The following is a 19,042-nucleotide window of genomic DNA, read 5'->3' as shown; positions in this document are numbered from 1 at the left end:
CTCTTTCCTCAGAGAATAGGAGTGGGGCAGATGCCATAGTGAAGCTTTGCCAGTGTGAGGGCAGGACAAGGGGTGCTGGGTGGTCCTCATAGGGCACAGTGCAGGGAGGGGAGGGGGCCTGTGTCCAGAGTTGGCAGCTACTCCTAAGGCAGAACCCACAATTGTGTGAAAACTCAAAGTCTCAGTGAGACTCCCACTTGTGGGCTCAACATATTGGTCATAAGAACCTGCCCTGTATGTCTTAATTTTAAGCTTTTGCCAAAAAGGCATTGGACCCCAACTACAGCAAATGGGCCCTTTCTACCAAATTAGTGAAAATTCAACAGAATAAGAGAAAGTAGTATTAATCTTTCTGTATAGTGCCTCCCTTCATATATCCAGGTTTTGAGTTGAAGGAAAAACTACATGACTAAAGTAAGATTGCAAAGGAATTGAAAGCAGAGGTTATTATACATTGCAGATATCACTCCATAAATAACTCTATCTGTAAACAATAATCCTTTTAATTTTTTTGCATTAAATTGGCACAATAGTAGAATACATCTTTTTAAAAAGTATTTAAAAATAAAGTCTATTTTTCCGCATTAAATTAGCTGTCTATCATTCCCCACATTGATAAGGCTATTTGACCTGACATATTAGGAAACTTTTGGGGGTTTTGTGGAAGTCGCTGAACAAAGGCTAGCACTCAATTTGTGTGTGTATACTTTGCACAATTGTTATTACTCCTTCACATCAGTCAGAATGTATGTATGCTTAGAAGGAAAAGAACAATGCTTTGGAGAGGCTCGGTTTCTTTCTTTCTTTCTTTCTTTCTTTCTTTCTTTCTTTCTTTCTTTCTTTCTTTCTTCTCTACCTCTTCCCATTTCAAGGGAAATGGCTATTTATCAACCAATTCACAATTCTGGCCAAGTTCACCACCTTTAACTTACTTCCCCTAGTTTCAAATTTGAACGTAGCAAGTGAAAGTAATGAACTGCCTAGAAACACAGACTTGACTGGTCACTATCTTTCCCCCACAATTATGGCTCATTGAAGGTATACTATGGCATACATTTTTGGATCATAACCAGGATTCATTTAAAACTCCCTTTAGCTCTGCTGAAGGTTCCAATAACATCATCATAGGTCAGGATCCTAGTATTAATAGTAATGATATTATAAATGAGATTTTTTAAAACGTACGTGCAGAATATTTATACTGTTCACTTTGGGGCTTCAAATATTACAGTGTCTGTATTAGAGAAACCATCTATCATTTCCCATATTGGCAAATTTACATAGCAGTGGGGGGAAAGCAGAAAGGTAGGATTTATTTAGCAGATTTTCATTCTGTTGCCCTTTCATTCATTTTACTTGAAAAGGCAAAATGTTTCTTTGCAACCATAAACTCTTAAAAACTCTCCCTAGAACTACTTTGGCTGATCTCCCACTACTAAACATTTGCACTGGCAGATTTGCCTGCAGTGCAGCGCCTAACATCATGTTTCATTAATATGCGCTACTGATAATTAGTGTAACCATCTATGGATCATACTATATGGATGCTGTTACACCAAAGACCCTGCAGTGTTTCCATTAGAGCCATTTCATGATCCTAGGGTTCTCATGTGCCCTAGAAGACGTGGGCTCCATCCACCCCAAGTTTCATATTGAGGCAGAGCAGATAGGGGTAGGCTTAGCTGGTCAAAGGCAGCAATAAAGCATTGACTGGGAGACACTTGATTGATGGGTGTAAGAACTGGGGAGCAGTTTGGCTATGTTTGTGCTGCGAACTAAGACAAACTCTCCAGGCTAATTTTAGCCTTTTGAACAACAAGCTAAGGTTTCTAGTACATTGCAGCACAAGAGCCTCTTCCATGAAAAGGGGACTCTTGGAATTTTTATGTGATATGCTCTTCTAGATGCACCATTAATGTAAACCTGCATGGAATGCTAAAGGGTGAGTTGGTCTTGTGGTAGCAAGCATAACTTGTCCCCTTAGCTAAACAGGGTCTTCCCGGGTTGCATATGAATGGGAGACTAGAAGTGAGCACTGTAAGATACTCCCCTTAGGGGATGAAGCTGCTCTGGGAAGAGAAGAAGGTTCCAAGTTCCCTCCCTGGCTTTTCCAAGATAGGGCGGAGAGAGATTCCTGCCTGCAACCTTGGAGAAGCCGCTGCCAGTCTGTGAAGACAATACTGAGCTAGATAGACCAATGGTCTGACTCGGTATATGGCAGCTTCCTATGTTCCTAAGGGTCTTTCCCCCCCCTTTGGTTATCAAATGAGACACCCTACCCACCCTTCAAAGAAATGTAGGCACCCTTTTTATACTCATACTGTCAGATACATTTTCTATCTGACTCTACACAAATTGCAAAACCATTACCCTCTAAGTCAAGTGTGTATTGGAACAGGCACTCAGAACCAAACACCACCAAACCATCCGCCTGCCTCTGAGAGAGTTATCCATAGAACAGCTAATAGTTTCATTTCAGTTTCAGTTTCATTTTCAGTGCCAGATTCCTCCCTCCACCCACACTGCTATCTTATCATAAACTGTATTGAAGAGGGCTGGATTTCACCAAAAGTAGCTACTTCTGGGGGGAGATTTTCAGCAAAAGTGGGGGGGGGCATAGGGAAGTGTTAACCCGCCCCCTGCCCTCCATGTTGCAGCCCCCCCCAATCATCATTCTCTCTCCACACACTCAACCACCTACCGACCCACCATTAACAACTGGTGGGGTAGTATCAGAGGCTTGGGAAGGCTTAGGGTGCAAAGCTGGGTAAACATTTGAAAATAAATACAAATTAAAAAAGAGTAACTTAAATCAACAAAAAAATCATAGAACGCAACTGAGAAGCCTCATCAGAGGACTTGTACAACAGCTCTAAAGAGAAATTGAGTTCTACTCTTGAGTGGAGACCCTGCTGAACTCAGGTTGGTGGGTTTTTTGTTGGTTTTTTTTTGCTTTTTCAGGAACGGGGAGAGTTACATTGAGGGCAGAATGGCTAACCAGAAGCTCTCTGGTGTGGTAATGAAATTGGTGTCAACTTCCTGAGATACCCATCTGGCTGTGCTGAAAGGAGTTTGCCCAGGGACGGTGGGACACAGCAGGCCAGAAGAGAGAAGAGAATGCTCCTCCACAGTCCATTATCACTGAGGAGTTGTCAGTGTGCTGCAGAGCGTCACCTGGCACAATTTAAGAGAATAACAGTGAATCGGTGCTTTTTCTTAGTCTAGGTTCTCTTTAGAAAGCTTGGTGAAGAGCAAAATGCAATTATTTTGTCAAATGTGCTTGCACTTTGTTTTGGAGCTATCTAATCCCAGGAGTTTTGTTTTTGTTTTTTTTAAACTGCTTTAGCTCTCTCATGAGCTAAAAAAAAAAACCCCAAACAGCATTAAATTTTCCTCCCATTTTAAAGCTTTGCTTAAGGCCCATTCACCCCATCATCCCTGTTAAGCAATGCATAGCTGCTTGCTGATTTGCTCACAGTAATGAGATAGTTTCCGCATGCTCTCCAGTATGTTAGGGATATCCATGACCATCAAACTGGTTTGATAGCTGCTTCTATCACTTTTTGGTCTCACCAGTTAACTCCAGTTTGTGTTTTTCTGTTGATTTCTACAGTCAAGACAGTTACACTTACTAATTACAGTTCTACAGATGCTTTCAGCTTGATTTAAAGATATATTAGAATATATATTAATTTGTTCCAGATTTTAATATGCTTTGATCACCCCAAATACACACTTTAATAGAATAATCACAGCAAACCTTCCCTCATTTATTTCTCTTTCTTATTTGTAAATTTCAGAGTTGATTGAGTAAACTAACACGAATACACTGTTTCTTCAAGACTGGCCATGTACTAAATGTGGGTTGCTAAATGTATAAATAGTCAACTGAAACCATCTTATTAAAGCCCCCAAATGATCTTTTCTGCTGCTTGGTCACATGGTTTGTCATCTGTGTTGATTCCCTCTAACTTGTCTACAGTACACTCAATACAGCTGATTGCCAAATGATTGTATAGCACACTGGAAATCATCTCTGGTGTTTACATTAACACGCTTAAAAGTCCCAAATGGCATAAAACTCCTAAATAAGTCATAGCAAAACTAGAGTTTTTAAATCCTTCCCTTAAAATCCCCATGGATAGTCAATAACTATCTGCTTGGATCCCTATGCTGTTATTCAGAACAACAGCAGCTATTCTGTACTCTTTAATTAAATCTCATGGCTTTAATTATCTATATGCAGATGATGTATAAATTTATGTTTATTTTGCATCACTTTGCATTCCCTTTCATTGATGTTTGCAGAAGTAATGAGAGTCTAAAAATATATTTATAAAGGGCATAATCTACTCCTCACACTACAGGCCCCATGCCTGCATGTGAAGAATTCCCATAGGCAAGAAGTGCTTTTCCCTCCTCCTCCTCCCTACTATTTGCATAGACAGTGAACAAAATGTTATAGAAAATGGGAGATTTGTGGGTGCCAATTCATACCCCCTTTCAGCCCTCTTTTTCAATCTACTTGTGCTCTGAGCATGACATGAGTAACATTGAGCAAATAGGGATGGGTAGTTGTGGATATGGCAGTTGCACATATATGTCATAAGAACATAAGAACAGCCCTACTGGATCAGGCCCAAGAATGCCCATCTAGTCAGGCATCCTGTTTCATACAGTGACCCACCAGATGCCACTGGAAGCCTACAGGCAAGAGTTGAGGGCATGCCCTCTCTCCTGCTGTTAATCCCCTGCAACTGGTACTCAGAGGCATCCTGCCCTTGAGGCTGGAGGTGGCCTATAGCCCTCCGACTAGTAGCCAATGATAGACGTCTCCTCCATGAAACTATCTAAACCCCTCTTAAAGCCATCCAGGTTGTTGAAGAAAATGAAGATGTAAAAATATTATGGGACTTCCGACTACAAACAGACAAACATCTGCCACACAATACACCAGATATAACTGTAGTTGAGAAGAAAGAAAAACAAGTGAAAATAATCGACATAGCAATACCAGGAGATAGCAGAATAGAAGAAAAAGAAATAGAAAAAATCACCAAATACAAAGATCTACAAATGGAAATTGAAAGGTTGTGGCAGAAAAAGACCAAAATAATCCCAGTGGTAATTGGCGCCCTGGGTGCAGTTCCAAAAGACCTTGAAGAGCACCTCAACACCATAGGGGCCACAGAAATCACCATCAGCCAATTACAAAAAGCAGCTTTACTGGGAACAGCCTATATTCTGCGACGATATCTGTAACAATTGACAATAAAATTCTGGCATCCCAGGTCCTTGGGAAGGACTCGATGTCTGGATAAAACAAACCAGTCAATAACACCTGTCTGACTGTGTAAACAAGAAATAATAATAAAAAATAGTAGTTCTCACCCTAAAATCCTGACATCTTTCCAGTTTAGCATGCACTGATCAAATATCTCCAAACAAAGTTTGAGATTATATACTTGGTAAATCAAGTATCTTGAATATCATAACGCTTAAATTAGGATACATACTACCAGTTCCAAGTGAGATGGGGGAGGCAACAGTATTGGCCCCATATCTTGGTGCACCTAAGACAGGGCACCAGCTGGCACCTCCCTACCCTACTTGAACTTATTCATTTTACTTTGTGCTGGCAGTGACAGCCACCACTGCCACTTCACTACACATACAGCCGGAGATGCAGGTAAATGCAACCTCCTACCACCATCTCAGCTGCCTGCTTCTCCTAGGGTGGAATGCACTCTCCTATCACCCTCATGCCAGGTTAATAATGTAAGGGGAAGTGACAAAGAGGAGCACTTCATTTACTCTGTTGCCATCTCATCATGTCCTCTTCTGCTTCCATTGTCCTTACGTTACTAACCCAGCAAGAGGGAGATAGGAAGATGTGCTAAGAGGAGGCTAGGAGGCAACACTAGCAGTGCCACTCCTCAACCAAGAGCTGCACCAATGGTGCCAAGCAGTAGAGGGAGGGAGATGAGGTGGTGGGGAGAATCTGGCCACCCTGAAAATGCCCCCACAAACTACCACTTGAGATGACTACCTCACTGGTTTCATGAAAGGTCTGTCCCTGGAAGACAGTGGCCACATTCACAAGTAATGCAGACCCGTGGTTCTGTGCCCTGTGCCCTGCCCTGTGCCCTGTGCCCTGCCCTGTGCCCTGCCCAAATTCAGAAGTAATGGAGAGCGTCCTTTGCAGTGAGTGAGACTGCAGAGAGGAGGGGGAGCTGGCTGTGCAGACTTCCTTACTGACTGAAGGACAGCCCACACAGCCAATCATGCTGGAGTTGAAGGAGGATCTTTCTCCCTCAACTCACAAGCCTTGATTTTTTTGCAACCTTAACAGACACTGCCTCTTCTATAGATCATAATTCCTATCTGAATTTTCTTCAGGTCTGGCAGTTGAAGCTGAGGGAGAATTAAGAACCGAGGCAGCTGACTCCCAGCGGAAAGGGGCAACAGGTAACAACACCTACAATAGTATCACCCTTACAATGGGAAAGAGTCAACAATGATACATTTCTTCAGGCCAACAATCTTAATAATTTGCAGTACAGATGTACACGTAGGCAGGTGCACTAGTAAATAAACTGGCTGACATCCTAAGTAACAATCCATGCATTCACTCAAAGGATGCATACCTCTAGCACCTGTATTCTTGCTTCAGCAGCACAAGCAGTCATGCCCAAGGGGCAATTTTCACTGATCTCTCCTATCCTTAGAAGTGATCCGTGCAACTTGCAAATATGTCCCTGACGGGGTCTGTGACCCTCAGAGACATATCTGCTAACATAGTTAGTTAGTATGTCAGCCACTATGTGTCAGTAAATATTTTGGACTTTTCATATGATGACTTAAGATCAGGCATCCCCAAACTGCGGCCCTCCAGATGTTGCTGAACTACAACTCCCAGCATCCCTAGACACAATTTTTGTGGCTGGGTATGCTGGGAGTTGTAGTTCAGCAACATCTGGAGGGCCGCAGTTTGGGGATGCCTGCTTAAGATCATGCCATAGACAAATTTCAGCAAAAACTACAAAAATATCCAACGTCCACGTCCTTCAGTTGAAAGAAGGATGCCTTCTTGTCTTAAGGAGGCATTTATTAGACCACTACTGAAGAAGCCTACCTTGGATCCCTCAGAGTCGAACAACTACAGGCCTGTCTCCAACCTTCCGTGGCTGGGCAAGGTAATTGAGAGGGTGGTGGCTCCCCAGCTCCAGAATGGAGCCATTTCAGATTGGCTTTTGGGCAGGCTATGGGGTGGAGATTGCCTTGGTTGGCCTGATGGATGATCTCCTATTGGGAATTGACAGAGGAAGTGTGACTCTATTGGTCCTTTTAGACCTCTTGGCAGCTTTCGATACTATTGACCATAGTATACTCCTGGAGTGTCTGAAGGGGTTGGGAGTGGGAGGCACTGCTTTGCAGTGGTTCCACTCCTAACCTCTCTGGCAGGTTCCAGATGGTGTCCCTTGGAGACTGCTCTTCTTCAAAATCCAAACTTTTGTATAGTGTGCCTCAGGGCTCCATATTGTCTCTGATGTTGTTTAACATCTACATGAAACCGCTGGGAGAGATCATCAGGAGATTTGGTGCAGGGTGCTATCAGTATACTGATGACACCCAAATCTATTTTTCCATGTCAGCATCATCAGGAGAGGGCATAACCTCCCTAAATGCCTGCCTGGAGGCGGTGATGGGCTGGATGAGGGATAACAAGCTGAGACTGAAACCAGATAAGACAGAGGTACTCATTGTGCGGAGTTGAAACTCAAGAAACAATTTTGATCTGCCTGTTCTGTATGAGGTCATACTTCCCTGGAAGGAACAGGTATGCAGTCTAGGGGTGGTTCTGGATCCAAGCCTCTCCCTGGTGTCCCAGGTTGAGGCAGTGGCCAGAAGTGCCTTTTGTCAGCTTTGGCTGATATGCCAGCTGCGTCCATTTCTTGAGATAAACTACCTCAGAACAGTGATACATCTGCTGGCAACCTCCAGACTGGATTACTGCAATGCACTCTTTGTGGGGCTGCCCTTGTTTGTAGTCCAGAAACTACAGTTGGTCCAGAATGAGGCAGCCAGGTTGGTCTCCGGGTCATCTCGGAGAGACCATATTACTCCCGTATTGAAGGAGATACACTGGCTGCTGATATGTTTCCGGGCAATATACAAGGTGTTATAACCTATAAAGCCCTAAATGGCTTGGGCCCTGGGTATTTAAGAGAACATCTTCTTCCTCATGACCACCACCACCCACTGAGATCATCAGGAGAGGTCCATCTACAGTTGCCAAAGGCTCGCCTAGTGGCCACTCAGAGACAGGCCTTCTCCGCTGTTGCCCTGAGGCTTTGGAATGTGCTCCCTAGTGAAATAAGAGCCTCCCCATCTCTGACAGCTTTTAAAAAGTCTTTAAAGATGCATCTGTTCACCCAGACTTTTAATTAATATTGTTTTAATGGTTTTAATACTGTTTTAAACTATTACTTTTAAAAATTTAAAGTTTAAAATTGTTATAATGTTTTAAACTTTTTTTTTTGTTTTAACTAATATTTTACTTTTTCTGTTTTTATTTTGTTGTAAACCACCCAGAGACGTAAGTTTTGAGTTGTATAAAAATATGTTAGCTAAAGAAGTAAGTAATATGTCAAATTTTAAAATTAAGGATGAGTGTTAAACCTACATCAATGAATTGTTATTTAAGGTCAAGCAATGGTGACTCTACAGTCACCTTTATGGTGACCTTTAGTTGACTCTACAACCTATAGCTTGGATGCAACTTTATCCATCTTCACTAAGAATTTAACTTTTGATTTAGCACTACTAGTGATTTTATTCAAACTCATCATCTACCAGGTCTCCTGCAACTGGGAGCTTAAAATGGCAAGGAAATAGAATATTCAAAATTATACACTGGTTCAACCAGCGGGTGGCCTAAATGTTTCCATTTTAGCTCTCCATGCCCTTTTATTATGTGTGAAATGTACTGCTTTAATAAAGATTCAGACCAAAAAAAAGGTAGATAGCATATTTATAGCGTAGACAGAGTTTATTGAGTTTCTTTGCTGAATGTTGGACTCGGGCCTCTAGCAGTTATTAAACTGCAGATGTAAGTGCTTCATTATGCTAAACCTTGGTCTATTTGGACTGCATTCTTCTAGTTGTTAAAATGCATTCCAGTGAAATATTAATTTTCAGTAAAGGCACAGTCAGCATGACACAGGAGACCATGTTTCTCAAAGGATGAGATGCAAGCTCTGATTATGGATGAGACACAATCCAGATATGATTGTGGATATGCTTATCTCATCTGGACTGGGAAGAAAATAGCCAAAGATGAGTGCCATGCACAAACACCTTGGTTCCCCCACCCCAAGAAGGGGAGAGTAAGGATCTAAAGTGTATGTGGCCTCTGAGTCTTTAAAAATCTTTTTTCATTGTCTTACAGCAAACTACATGTTGTGTTAGTAACATGTTCGGTTCTGAGGTGCTTAGTTTACCTTATTATGGCAGCTGTAGGCATCTCAATCTGGACTACAACTGAGCCTCCTTTCTCCCTGGCAAAAATCTTTCCCTACCACAAAGCCAAAAACAATATGCAAGTCAGGGCCCATTCACAACAGCAACATAATGGGTAGTTTGGCCCGCAAGAAATATAATGAACATTATGCCTAGATATGAGGTCTAACATGTCTGGCGACCTTTAAGAAGTCCTTAAAAAACATATTTCTTTAACCAAGCATTTTATTAATGTTTTTAATAGGATTGTTTTTGTTAATTGTAAACCACCTTGAAATTTCATTATTTGCCAGTATACACGTGTGTTAAAAAACTAATGAAAACTTAATATTTAAAGGAATTTTATTGGAGACCTGGGTTCATAACAACAGCCCTGATGGATCAGGCCCAAAACCTATCTAGTTCAGCATCCTGTTTCACACAATGGCCCACCAGATGCCTCTGAGAAACCCACAAGCAAGAGCTGAGGACACGCCCTCTCTCCTGCTGTTAATCCCCTACAAATGGTATTTAGAGGCATCTTGTCTCTCAGGCTGGAGGTGGCCTATAACCACCAGACTAGGAAACATTGATAGACCTGTCCTCCATGTCAGTCCTAAATTTCTTGACAAGCAGTTTCATGGGATGACCCCTGGTTCTAGTGTTATGAAAGAGGGAAACATTTTTATCTCTATCAATTTTTCCACACCAAGCATGGTTGTATAGACCTATCATGTCTCCTTGCAGTCATTTTTTTTCTAAACTAAAAAGCCCCAGGTGTTGTAGCCTTGCCTCGTAAGGAAAGTGCTCTAGGCCCCTGGTCATTTTGGTTACCCTATTCTTCACCTTCTCCAGTTCTATAATGTTCATAATTTCCTACTCAGTCAGTAAGTTTACTGGTTGACCTTGGGCCAGTCACTGTTTCCAAGTCTAACCTCACAGGGATGCTGTAATGACAAAGAAGGAAAACAACATTTCCCACCCGGAAGTCCCTGGAGAAAGAGTGAGATTAAAAATGCAATAATAAATTAAAATGATCCAGTCTCTGCATCAATCCAATAATGTATTTGGTCATATCAACAAAGTCTTTGATGTCTTAATTTTTTTTACCTCCTCCACTATTACCAATCCAAACACATTCTGTCTGCTCTCTCCAATCTGCATGCATACCCCCAAATAGGAAGCCAGTCCAATGGAAGCAGTGGGATGACTTTCTATAACGAATTTGTATGAGTTCTAGCTGGAACACACACTCCTATCACTCCTGCAATTAGCGAGGTGAAGTGAAAAAAACTCCAACTGCGATCAAGACAAAAAGTGTGCCCCAGATGTTGAAAATTACTCAACCTGCCCTGCTCTCACTTTTAGAGCACTCAGTGCTCCTAACAAAGAGTTATAGGGAGATTTATCAAGCAAGGGCCTTGGCCTCTTCACCACTGAAAGAGGCAGGGAATCTTCACCATTGGTCAAGGCTCTTCATCACTGACTCTTGGCCTCTTCGCCACTGACAAGAGGCAGTCCAACTGCGTGGTGTGAAGTGGTGGTTTAACGATAGGGGCTGCTGATCTTGAATGTACAGGAACAATCTCTGTAAAGCTGATTGCTAGCACAGAAAGGAGGAAGCCAGGGACTTCACTTTGCTGGTCATCCAACTACAAGGCTTGCTCAACTTGGCCTTTTATTCCCAGCAACAAAACAGAGCTGGCTTGACCTGTTTAGGGAGCTAACACTGGGCACCTGGTAGATCAACAGTCACTACAAAGATACGCTGAACCCTGGCAGATCAGCATCAGATACTTGTAAGCAAACCCATCACACTTACATTGGTCTACGAAAGGACTGTAAGTCCATTGCAGCTACAAGCAGTGCAAAAGTTGCACTGGCCCCAGTTCAAAATTAGTAAGCCAGTGCTGTTGTTCTGGCTGCTCTGGACTACAGTCCAGCAATACATTTCTACTATTCTCACAACATTCTAGTGTGTCAGGGCACACCATCTGATAAGCACTGATATGTGTAAATCAACCACAAAAGCAAGCTAGGCTCTACCTATGAGATTCCACTTCTGTCTCAGTTCAGAATCTAGTAATGAAAAGAGAATCAAGAGTCAGCTGACAATGTAAAAACATGTATCCAATGAGAAAACATGTTTGTAAGCTTGATATAAACATTTTTCTAGTGCAACATTTTTAACAGAGCTTGAAATTTTGACGTGCTACTAAATTGAGCAAATCTCACAAACTGCCTAGCAGTGCAATTCCTCCAGCAAAAACCCAAGGCTGCACAGATCTCTCTAAACTAAGGAATACCTCTACAAGACATATTTGTGATAACAATTTTGAAACAGGATATGTAATAAACCCAATTTAATGTTGTTATTGTAAGTAGGGACTAAAGCTAGTTATCCACTCAGAACTAGGAAGCTGCATACCAAATCAGCACTCACCACTCAGCGGGTACAACACATTTCTCATGCAAATCAATAAATTAAACAGCTTAGGTAAAATGATTGCAGTAAACCTGATAAGATTCATAAGAGGACGATCTTGCAAAAGAGGTGTGATTTTATGTTTTAAGAAATGATGAAATACAGAATTTTGAAACTCCCATTCTAATTTTTAGTTGATATTAATATAGTGGCTTAAATTCAGACTAATGATGCACTAGCAAATGACTAAAGTTGCAGACATACAAGAAGGTTATGGAGCTGTGTGAAGTCACAGGGATGCTTGAAGCTGAGCAGTCTCTTGTATTCTCATTGCACATCTTATACATCATGCCAATACTTAGACTATATAATTATAGTACGACAAATAGTATTATATATACACATATAATGTATACCACGGAACATGCTTTTACCCTTCAATTTCTGGCAGAGAAGTACTCTAGGTTCCCAGGTTAAGCACTTTATGTAGCACTCATTGATCTTAAAGCTGCATTTGATTTGGTTTCTAGAGAGAGACTGTGGTCTAAACTGGAAGCTCTTGGAATAAATAAAAGATTACTCAAACTTATTGTTAGTCTGCATAAGCATACTTGTTTGAAAGTTTGTTATGGCCCAACTGGAGAGTTAACATTGGAAATTCCAACTTTTAGAGGAGTACGTCAGGGCTGTATACTTGCTCCTACTTTGTTTAACATCTATGTTAATTCTGTGGTCACTTGTTTGTCCACTCTTTCTATTCATCCACCAAAGTTAGCTGATAGGCATGTCTCCATATTATTATATGCGGATGACATGGCTATTATGTCGCAGACACCTGTAGGCCTTAAGCGTGCCTAAGACTGTTCTCATCGTTTTGTAACCAAGAGTCAGTCTATTGAAATAAACTATAGTAAAACTAAAGTCTTAGTGTTCACCAAGTGAGCTAGGCGTTATAATTGGTCCATACAAGGACACAAGATTGAGCAAGTTAATTCCTTTAAATATCTAGGAATTACGTCCCACTCTGTTGGCTCTAGAAATGCCCATTTTAACTCCATCAGGCAGTCTGCTCAATTGGTTGTAAATAAGATCAAATCTTACCATTTTACACATGGTGCTGCTTTTATACCTGCGACAGTGAGACTTTATACAGCCAAAGTACTGCCTTTGCTCTTATATGGAGCCCAACTGGGACCTGCAAGTAATTTTGCCCTACTGGAGGCTATCCAGACAAAGTTTATCAGATGCATTTTGCAGGTACCGTGTTGTGCTCCGAATGCTGTCATCAGAAGAGAAGTAGGGCTTATTAGGCTGAAATCCTTATACTGGTGCTGTATTTTTCGGTTTTGGTTAAAATTGAGTTTTGGACAGGCGGGTTTAGCCTCTTTGGCTATCAATGATGGTTTTAATTCAAGCTGGAAACGAGCTGTGTTGAGTAAATTTTCTTTCTTTCTTTTTTTTGGCCTCTCCACAGAGGATTTGCATACTGTAGGAATTGAGCAAGCCAGGAAGTTAGTTAAGCATATAGATATAGAAGTTCAACAAAAAGGTGCATGGATCAAGCAGGGTTTATACTTAGGGAGTCAAGCTATTAATCTTAAACCAGCTAAGGACTTTGATGTGGTGCTTGTCCCTAAATTTAGACGAGCCCTCTCTTTAGCATGTTTAAATGTTCTTCCTACAGCAGTATTGGATGGCAGGTTTAAGGGAGTTCCGCTATTTTTACGACTTTGCCCATGTGGCAAAGGGGTTATAGAATCCACCTGGCATGTTATTCTTTATTGTGATTTTTATAGTGAACCCCATTTAAGACTTATATCTCCTATGTTAGATAATTTGCTTGGCCGGTCTGATGAATTTTATTTAAATTATCTTTTAACTAATGTGGACACTGATGTTATCTCTGTTATGGCCAAGTTTTGTTATATTATTTGTAAAATACGTAATCGTTTATTGTAAATGTTTGCTGGTCAATGACTGAATAAACTTATCTATCTATCTGTACACATACATATAAATATATTATTATAAATTACATGAATATAATAGCAATAAATAAGAATTCATTAATATTTATTTAAATATAACTATAAGTAAATATAAATATAAATACATATATTTATTTATATTTATAGAGATGCAGGATTAGACTATTAAAACAAGGCAGTCACGAAGAAATAGAGTTGGGGTAGGCCTGATGAAACAAAAGAAGTTTTCAACTTTCATTTTAAATTAAACAGGGAAGCCTAAGATCAAGGCGCAGGGAGTTCCATAATGTATTTTTAAAAAAAGAAATTAATTATTTTAACACATCACATTCTGTGCATCATTACCTGCAACATATATGGGCTGAGGAAGAGGGTTTTGCAGCAGGCAATACACCACAGATTGAGCACCATGTTGTACATGGCATGCGCAACACGAGTCTGGAATGCAAGCTCCCAAGTTAGTGGAACAAGCTTTTGAAACCGGTTTGTGCTAGCGCAATGTGTTTGCACCAGCACAGCATTAGTCTGGATGTAAAAGATGACCAAGTTTATAAAAGGGAAAAATGAGTCCAACATTAGTGGACAAATGCTACACCACTGCAATTGCCAGTGGATTGTGCCCTTGGAAGTTTCTACATATAACTTATTCTGATTTTCTGATCTGCAGCTGAAGTCCTCAGCCATCCTTGAGCAGGCTAAACCATTTCTTAGGATTAACAGCATGTTACTTTAGGACTAACAGCTTACCACGCTACCGATGCATAGTCACTGTAGTGCAGATGTGCAAGAGAATTTTGGATTTTGTGTGGACGTCAGTCACACAATCACTTAAAATTCAAGGTATTGGCATACATGCATACAGCCTATTTTGATATCTGTTTAGGCAAAGTCCAGCTACATATGCTTTGAAATGAATTCTGGAGTGTTTTGATGGGGCTGAAATAACTGAAATGGTTCCATAGTTTTTTGACCGTCAAAAAGTGGTCCCTTTTGCGATGTACTTTAACCTCGCAGATTTCACTATTGTGTCTTACAACCAAGCAGTTATCACATTAATGGCAAATAAAAGGTGAGCAAAAGGAACATACCTCTTGACTGCCTCTATCCATTTACAAAATATGATGTAATATAAAGAATTGAGAAGTAACAAACATTATGAAGAAGCACTATAAAATTAATATTGTTTTGGTCTGATTACTCTGTGAAGCATTAGTCAATAAAACAAGTATCTTTCTATACAGGAGAGTAGAAACAGTAATCATGATTAAACAGACATTAGGTACTTATGCTTCTGCCTTGCATTAGTGCTGTACCTGTATCACTAACTTAGGGAATTTCTTTGGTGCAGAAGAGACATTCTCAGAGGAAGACACAATCTGTACAGTGCAAAATAATTTTGCTGTTTAACATGAATCAGATAACCTGTCCCCCTTTAAAAAAAATTGGATCAAGAAAATGACAACTGCATCACTTACTGGGGTTTATGTTGTCAGGGGCGTAGCAAGGTTGGAGTAGGCCCAGAGACAAGATTTTAAAATGGGCCCCTCGCTGATATACACACACAAACACACTTCACAATATATAGTGCACTCACACCCACATCCCCATTATCAATATGGTGAATATCTAGTTCACATTGAATCTAGTTTTTTTACTCTCTGCTACTGCCAATCTCCAAGAGACTCAACATAATTCATAGGGGGTGCAACACGGGCGGGGAGTCATGTGACGTGCCTCTGGGGGGCCCCTCGAGGCAGTGGGTCCCCCAGACGACTGTCTCCCCTTGCCTAATGGTAGTTACGCCCCGGTTGGTATAGATATCTGCACATTACTCTGGAGGAGCTCACCACAACAAGGAACAAGGACTGAACCTAAGCGACCTACCTTGTTTGTATTCATAAATGTTGAAATGCCCTTGCATTCCCATAATTGTTTGGCATTCATTGCAAATGCATTAATTTTGCTGCTGAAGTTCTCTGGGCCATTTTGCTTCTTCTTGATAGGCCGGCCTCATTGGCCCATACTACCACTAATAACATCATGGACAGTCATAAAGAAAATCATGTGTGTCCCTCATACTGTCAGATGAAATTGCACTATGGACAAATGAAGGCATAAGAGGAAGGGAAAATAATACAAAGATGTGGCAGCAGGAACAAAAAGGGAAAGAACAGATTTCAAAATAATGTCAATGTTCGGCTAGGTCTAGATGGGAATTTTCCTCCTGGGGCAAATAGGAGCCATGGGAGGCCCCAATCTGGATCATAACTATGCTGGGGGTTGAATCCCCCATCCTGCCACAGTCTTGCTCCTGTGCAGCTTTCCTTTAGTACAGAAAAAATTAACTACTGTATTTACCTGACTCCAAGACACACATACTTTCTCTCTTCCTCCCCCAGAAACCCCAATTTAAAAGTAAAAAGATGAAAATCAAAGATTGCATAAATTTGGGTGGCAGTCCTGTCCAGAGTTGTACACACTCACACCTGCACACAGGATTGCATGCTTACAGAGTATATCAGTTGCCCTTAAAGCAAATGCTCAGAAAGGAGTTATCAGGCTTCAGCAATTTGAGCACAAAGTACATAAGCAACTTTTAAAAAAAGTATATATACTGATCTGCTTTTTTCAAAATCAAAAGTTTTGTTCGCTAGTCCTTTTCTCTCTACCATACACAAGTTAGAAGTCTGGCCTGATTTGCTCTGCAAATATAGGTCATCTTATTATCAACGTACATTAATGAGTCAGAAAGCTGTACTCTCCTATGATGCACTGGCCTAACTAGTTAACATTAATGAGATTTATGCATGCATGCATGCTAAGAGAAGAATAGAACCCTAATTAAACAAATAAACCTTTAGCATTGTGTACATGGACATTTTTAATATGAAAAGATTCCTCTTGTCTTTGCTTTTCACAAACTATAAGCTGAACTAAGGAGTAATCAAGTTTCTGGGGAAAAGAGGAGGGTTTCAAAGCGCTCAGGATTTTTTTAAAAAGCATATTTTCACATTAATTATGGCAACCATCCCTTTTGCTTGCAGTCACTAAAACATGGTAGTTCTATTTAAGTACTGGCAGTTTTGTATAGCAGATATAACTCAAGAGGAAGAAAAATTAAAAATGAAGGCTTCACAAAACCTTCTAAACAGCTTATGGTTATAATTTAGTTCTCACTTTGCAGCACCAATGTATGCTTTTATTTCCATTGCCTTCTGACCTACATCAAAAGGCACAAAAAATTATTTAATGTGGAACTGTGCATTTATCACCACCTGAAGTGGGTATGGGGTTGAATCTTTGAGGGGGGAAGGGGCAGCAGATTCTTGAGACAGGCTCCCCATCCTTGGATACTGGCACCTTCAAAGCTGACAGCACTAATGATCTCTGCAGATATACACAAAAGGTCCAGCATGGCTACCCACTGCTGTATATGCGTCCCTCTTGATCAGTGCTCATAGAGGCTAGGCATTAATAGAAGTCAATGCATTAATATTATGCTGCTTATACAGCAATATTAATACAGAGTCAATGCCAGTGGCCATAAAAAGTACAGTTGCAAAAGTAGTCTGTATTTAGTAATGGAAATGTTTGTCTTCCAGCAAAAATGAAAAAGTAAAATCACTCAGGTGCTTAGATCAAAGCAAAACTAGCAAATTAAACAGGAAATAAATGTATCATACTGTGAAAGAGAGAGTTCGAAAGAGAGAACAAATACTCTACAATCGTTGGTAGGAAAATAGTAGATATAACACATATTAGGGTACATTATTAATTGCTCCTGCACACTTAATACAGTAACACAAAACAGTTCTACACTGAAACACAACTCTAGTATGTATCAGGAATGTCTATGAATACTCCCAGCAGCACCATTACCATTAACAAAATCAATCACATTCAATTCTGGAGACAGAGAGGGAGGGGGAGAGAAAGAAAGAGAGAGGGTGCTTCATTGACACTAATGGTGCTCTTTTAAGTTTCTTCATCCAGACTGAAAATATAGCAAGAGGTTTGGGGGCTCTATATTCTACAATCATGGTTATGCTTTCATCCTCTTTCCACTGAAAATGCCAGATACACCGTTGGTCTATGCTTTATAAAGCAAAACATTGTGACTGCAGCCTATTGGCCTCTGTCTATAGGGAGCTAGCTATTAAAATTTCATTGGAATGGTTGCAGTCCATTAGCTAACTTACCTTCATACACATAAAAAGTGAAGGGTAAACCCAGGAATTTTACAACCACTATCTGGAAAAGGTAATAACAGGGCCACAGTCGCATTACATTTATTATACACCATTCCTCTAACAACTGCTTTGGGATCTGACCACAGAGCAACAGTGTACCGTGACAGATGTCACATTCTCTTGGTGATTTAAAAGGTTCCATTTTTATTAAACTTAATTTAAAAATGAAGTCAAAACTTAGGCTTTGCAGTAGAAAAGTACACTGAGATGATTTCAGGTCAGATAACTAAACTAACCAGGCTGCAAATTAAGAACTTAATGCCCATCATATAGCAGACTCAAGGATATGCTTTCACATAACACCCTTTTGGATGATCAAGCACTGCATTAAGCACAGTTAAGCACCCAGAAAGTGACAAACGGATTACCGTCTTTACACTGACCCAAATTGCCTTGGTTGGGGGTTGTCATAAGAATGTGCAAGATTAAAGTTCCTGCTCTATGTAAAAACAACAACAATGCATTTTGCACAGTTGTCGTAGAATGATTTGTATAATGGTTTTTCTGAACCATATCCACCCTGACAAAATTTAAGGTGGAAGTAACCCTTAGCAAGAAACCAAATAATTCTCCAAAGTAATATCCAGAGCCGACAAGTAAATAGCAGCTTTCCCCTTCAGTAACACATCTTGGCTACTAGTCCAGCCAAACATTCACCTCCTTTTAATTCTGACTTCTCCATATTTTTTTTACAGGAATACTTTTCTGTTATTTCACAGAAATATGACATTAGCAGGTATACTTCCTCATACCAGCCAAAATATAACTGAACCGAAGACTTGGGTAGGAAATACTTTTCTTAGGTAGGAAAAGGAACCCTTTAGAGTGGCGATTCCCTTATATTAAGCAGATTATATTAATTATAATCTATGATTAAT

General features: G+C 40.4%; 1 protein-coding gene across 6 annotated transcripts in view; it reads right to left on the bottom strand.

The window, feature by feature from the left end:
* PARD3B (par-3 family cell polarity regulator beta) overlaps positions 1-19,042 on the bottom strand; it is a 734,574-nt gene that overhangs the window by 259,069 nt on the left and 456,463 nt on the right. The gene's annotated exons all lie outside the window — the stretch shown is intronic.

Source organism: Hemicordylus capensis, chromosome 1, assembly GCF_027244095.1.
Source record: "Hemicordylus capensis ecotype Gifberg chromosome 1, rHemCap1.1.pri, whole genome shotgun sequence".
NCBI lineage: Eukaryota > Metazoa > Chordata > Lepidosauria > Squamata > Cordylidae > Hemicordylus > Hemicordylus capensis.
This window is presented reverse-complemented; position numbering and strand designations above follow the sequence as displayed.